Here is a 5,775-nt window from a genome sequence, read left to right as displayed (position 1 = left end):
CCTCCCTTAGACATAACACGTCAACTTGTCTGATTTTGAGTCTTTACCTTTAATCACAATTTGAAGTATGATGGTAAGTCTTCTCGAACTAAGAGTGTGGAACGGAAGCTTCTACGTGAAAGATGAATCATGACGATCACCCGTGACCGACACATCTTTAAAGGGATCAGTTATTAGAGGTGGAAGACCTCGTGCCAAGATATTGTTTCAGCAATTCCAAAGCAATGATACCCTTACATTTAGGTATACCATAATTTCCCTCTGAAATCATTGGTATTATTCATGTACAATTGCTTGCCTTGTCCATAAACTTTGCTTTATAAACTTTCAGTGAAAGGTGTTATAACATAATTCTGTAACGCCATTAGCAGTGATTGACTACATAAATAAAGATATATCAAATTGAACGCTTAGCGCGTATAAAAGGGGGATTTTAGCCTGATGTTGTATTATTCACTGCTCATATACCAACAACACTCATCACCTACGGTTACGTATAGAGAAATAGCCATGGCGAAAATAAGGTTTTCCTTTTCTTTGGCAGATAGACACACAACCCCTTTGAACACACTATAATTGGCATGGAGGGACATGAAAAAGTTCATTACTACTACTAAACAGTGATGCCTTCTACTCATGTGGCACAAGATACCTCTATAGCAGCATAAAACCTGTCTACAATTCCGTTATTGGGTCAAACAATAGCAACCTGGAATTTCAAAGAGACGAGCGAGACGCCATACACCTGTCCTAGAGTTAATTTATTCAGTTGCCATTCCTGCTCCAGTTGAGTTATGTAAATTATTTTCCGACCTGTCTTGTGCAGTGTAACAGGAACAAACGTAGAGAAAAGGAAAGAGAAAACGAAAGGTGGCAAGCGGGGCACTGTATATCAAGGGCAATTTACAACATTACGTATGATAAATGAAGCAAATCCAACCTCCAGCCTCCGACAAAAAAAAAAAAAGGGAACTTGAGTGACTGTGTGTCGTGGGGTAATGACATCGGAATGAGGCTGAACTGCCAAAAGAAAAACAAAGAAAGAGAGAGAGAAAAAAAAAATAATAGCGTCCTGCGGGTCCCGAACATCTCGTCCTAAGGTAGTGCATAATGACCATGCAGCGCGCTAAGCGACTATAAAGCCACACGGCTGTCCCGAAGATTGGATGTGAAATTCATATCTTTATATCATTTACAACATGAAAAAGTTCATTACTACTACTAAACAGTGATGCCTTCCATTCATGTGGCACAAGATACCTCTATAGCAACATAAAACCTGTCTACAACTCCGTTATTGGGTCAAACAATAACAACCTGGAATTTCAAAGAGATGAGCGAGACGCCATACACCTGGACTAGAGTTAATCAATTCAGCTCCCATTCCTGCCAGTTATCTAAACGTACATGTTCCTACCTATCCTGTTACAATATTACAAGAACCAATGAAGAGAAAAGGAAAGAGCAAACGAAAGGTGGCAAGCGGGACACTGTAACAAGGGGCAATTTACAACATTAAGTGTGACAAAATTAATGAAGCAAACCCAATCTCCAAACTCCAATACAAAACGAGGGAAATAGAGCAGCCGTGTTCACGGGTTACGTATACTTGGTAAAATAATACGATAAATGACATCGGAGTAAAGCTGAATTGCCGGAAAAAAAAAAAAAAAGAAAGAGAAAACTTCCGCGGGAATCGAACTTCTCGCCTTCCGGTATGGCGTTATGAACACCCAGCGCGCTAAGCGATTACGCCATATGGCTGTCCTGGAGATTCTATGCGAAACTTAAATGTATGATTATACTGTCGTGACAGTGCTGACTGAGATGGCGCTATTCAACTTCCCACAAGTGGCCGCGTGGATTCGACCAATATACAGTTGCAAAGACGATCGGGAATCATTCCGTACAGATTGCATTCTCATTTTCAGTTTTTAACTACAAAATTGTCGACCTGATGAGGAGATTTGAAAATATAAAATGCATGATGACTGCAGCTTATTGTCTCAGCTACAACATATTTATGTTTCAGAGGAAATGGAGCAAAATCAGATGAGGTAAAGGTGCTTAAACGTTGTCAAGTCAATGCATGGTTTGAAAAAAAATCACCTCCCATAGACATAACACGTAAACTTGTCTGATTTTGAGTCTTTACCTTTAATCACAATTTCTAGTATGATGACGTCATCATATATCGAAACCATCACATGGACTTGAGAGGCAAATGTTCAAAGTACAACATATCTGAATTTGGGATAATATTGAGCTTAAACAACAGAGATACGAGCAAATGAATGTCAGAAACAGTACCTCAAAAAAATCAATTCCACTTTTTTTATATAAAATGACGATTTGATGACGTCATCGCGTTTCTCTGGCAATATTGATACTTGGAATGTTATTTACAATTTATATGCTTTTGTAATATGCAATAGAAATATAGGGTCAACGGACGATTTAAAGAGCTATGACGAAATAAACAAAGACATGTTTTTTCACTATATTTGCAGAAAGACGCGCGTGCGGAATTTCAACTTTGACGCCTGTGCATTCCTTTGTTATGGGTCGAAATCGATCGGAAATCAATGGATACTGTTACTCAAAGTATCAGGAATCCAAATCAGTCAAAAAAATTGCATTTCCATGTTTCTTAAGCGCTCTGCGCGCGAAATTGCGCGGACGGACGCGCACGCGAGAAAATGTTTGAAACGCTTATAATTGTCTGAAACTTCGAGATTTCCCATTGGGAAGTCGTTTTGAGCCTTTTAAAATTTTGACGCGCGCTTACGCGCGCCTAATGATGACCTTGGTAACTAGCGTTAGAAAGTAAGATAGAGCGTGACCTGAACTTTATGTCCAGCGAAAATGATACAGAAATGACATCTAGTTATGAAGTTATGATTGATCATGTGACAAGGTCCGAAAATCACAAAATGGCGCCTAGATGACGTCATAGATATGTTACTGTCATGAAAACCTTATTGTGGCTAGATATTGTTATGAGACATGTTGACTGAAAATGTCATGTCATTCCGTGATGTCATTGTTGAGATATTGACGACACAAAATGTGGCAGAAAGAAAGAAGAATAAAAAACGAGATATGAAACTCGTCACACTAAGGACGAGTTAGGTGATACGCCTGGGGTCATCAGATGTCGGTCATCCGTGATCGACAAAGAAAAGAATGTGATATAGGCACCTTGAAATTATTCAGCGTGCATGCAAATCCGTTTCTCTAACCACTCGGCCACGGGACATCCACGGAAATGGTTAGGCAAAAAAAAAAAAAATGTATAGATATTACAGGGGGAAAAAGTCAATGCCCACTCAACAAACGGGGCCGCGTGAACATGTATTGCATTGCTAGACGGAAATGCGGCCTTGTAACGACTGATGTCGCTATGCCATTTCTGGCGACTTGGGAAAAATACGTGCCGTAGACATAAAACCTATAATCGGCTGGTTTTGATACCTTGCCTTTAATCACAATTTTCAGTGTGATGACGTCATCAAAGTACGAAACAAGCCAGTTCGGGGTTCCACTTTGAGCATGAGCAGAAAAAGGTCATCTGTACCAGCAGAGCATGGTGGTTTTTAAATTCACTGAGATAAGCATCTGTAATGTAATGATTATTCAACTGATCCCTATAAGTGGTGCTTGCCAGCACATCCACATGACAGCAAAAGCGGTGTCTGACAATATCAATAGAAAGAGATTGTTAATACATTCAATGCAAAATAATGAAATGGATGCTTTCCAAAATGTCAATGGAAGGATCATTCTGGTCACCTGGTCTATGCAAGTTCATCCTTTGTTTGAACATGACTGATGAATTCCATAAATTGTTACGTTGGGCAAGCTCATGCCTTCTGTCGCTTGAAACTAGTGGAGTGCCTAATCAACTGAGAAAGAAGAAAGGTCATTTGTACCCATGTGCCCATGAGCTAACCCCGAACTGGCTTATTGACATGGTCTTGAAAGACAATTTTTCAAAGTACAACACCTCCGTCGTCGTCATTACATACTATGATCGGTTTGACAAAGTCAGCCTGCAAAAGTTTGCAGCAGTCGAAGCAATGTGGTCTCCAACACAAAAAAGAGGGATATTGTGTGTGTGTGTGTGTGTATGTGTGTGTGTGTGTGTATAGGTGCGTTTTTATACGAACTTGACTTCTACATGGACGAATATGTAATACACCATTGAAGAAAAAAAAGTAAAATAGCAAAGTATTTTGTTTCGTGATCTTGTGGGGTTCGAACCCGCACGTATGCAACCTCACTTCTCTGAGACGTCGCCTTTAATCACTCGGCCATACGTCTCGACGAGAAAATATGACGAACGTAAACTTATGTGTGTGAAAGATGAATCAGGAATCGTTTCGTCCACATTCCATTCTCATTTTCAGTTTTAAACTGCATAATTGTCAACCTGATGAGGAGATTTCAAAGAATAAAATGCATGATTACTGCAGCTTATTGTCTCAGCTACAACATACTTTAGTTTCAGAGGAAACGAAGCAAAATCAGCTGAGATAAAGGTGCTTAAACGTTGTCAAGTCAATGCATGGTTTAAAAGAAAAATCACCTCCCATAGACATAACACGTAAACTTGTCCGATTTTGCGTCTTTACCTCTAATCACAATTTTCAGTGTGATGACGTCATCAAAGTACAAAACAATGACATGGTCTTGAAAGACAATTGTTCAAAGTACAACACCTCCGTAGTCGTCATTACTTATACTATAATCGGTTTGATAAAGTCAGCCTGCAAAATTTTGCAGCAATCGAAGCAATGTGGTCTCCAACACAAGAAAGAGGGATATTGTGTGTGTGTGTGTGTATAGGTGCGTTTCTATACGAACGTGATTTCTACATGGACGAATATGTAATACACCACTGAAGAAAAAAAAAAGTAAAATGGCTAAGTATTTTGTTTCGTGATCTTGTGGGGTTCGAACCCGCATGTGTCATGGTATACCCTACTGTAAAGTCATGTAATGTCGTTGTGTTTCTACTCTCTTGTTCTCTCCTGTCTTTGTAAAAAAAAAAAAAAAAAAAAAGTTTAATGTATTCACAAGAATCCTTTTGAGTGGTTCACAATTTACAAGCATGCTTTTCAGTGAACCTCTCAGTTCTTTCTTTTTTTTTTATCCTCCAAACATAACTTTGTATTTTGCCGGTATGCATGTATAATTTCGTATTTGTTAACCATTATCTACCATGTAAAGTCGAATACATGCCTATGTTATATCTTCTGATACATTTCGTGTTATGTTTGACGAAAAAGAAAGAAGGAATGAAATAAATGAAATGAAAATGAAAATGAATGAATGAATGAATGTGTGCAACCTCACGTCTCTGAGACGTCGCCTTTAACCACTCGGCCATACGTCTCGACGAGAAAATATGAGGAACGTAAACTTATGTATGTGAAAGATGAATCAGGAATCGTTTCGTCCACCTTCCATTCTCATTTTCAGTTTTAAGCTGCAAAATTGTCAACCTGATGAGAAGATTTGAAAAAAAATAAAATGTATGATTACTGCAGCTTATTGTCTCAGCTACAACATACTTAAGTTTCAGAGGAAATGAAGCAAAATCAAGGGAGGTAAAAGTGCTTGAGCGTTATCGTCTATGCATGGTTAAAAAAAAAATCCCCCCATAGACATAACACATAATATTCGCTGATTTTGATATCTTGCCTTTAATCACAACTTCTAGTATGATGACGTCATCAAATTAGAAAACATCGACATGGACTTGATAGACAA

Source organism: Diadema setosum, unplaced genomic scaffold (genome assembly GCF_964275005.1).
Source record: "Diadema setosum unplaced genomic scaffold, eeDiaSeto1 scaffold_28, whole genome shotgun sequence".
Classification (NCBI taxonomy): Eukaryota; Metazoa; Echinodermata; class Echinoidea; order Diadematoida; family Diadematidae; genus Diadema; species Diadema setosum.
Note: the sequence above shows the minus strand (reverse complement) of the source record.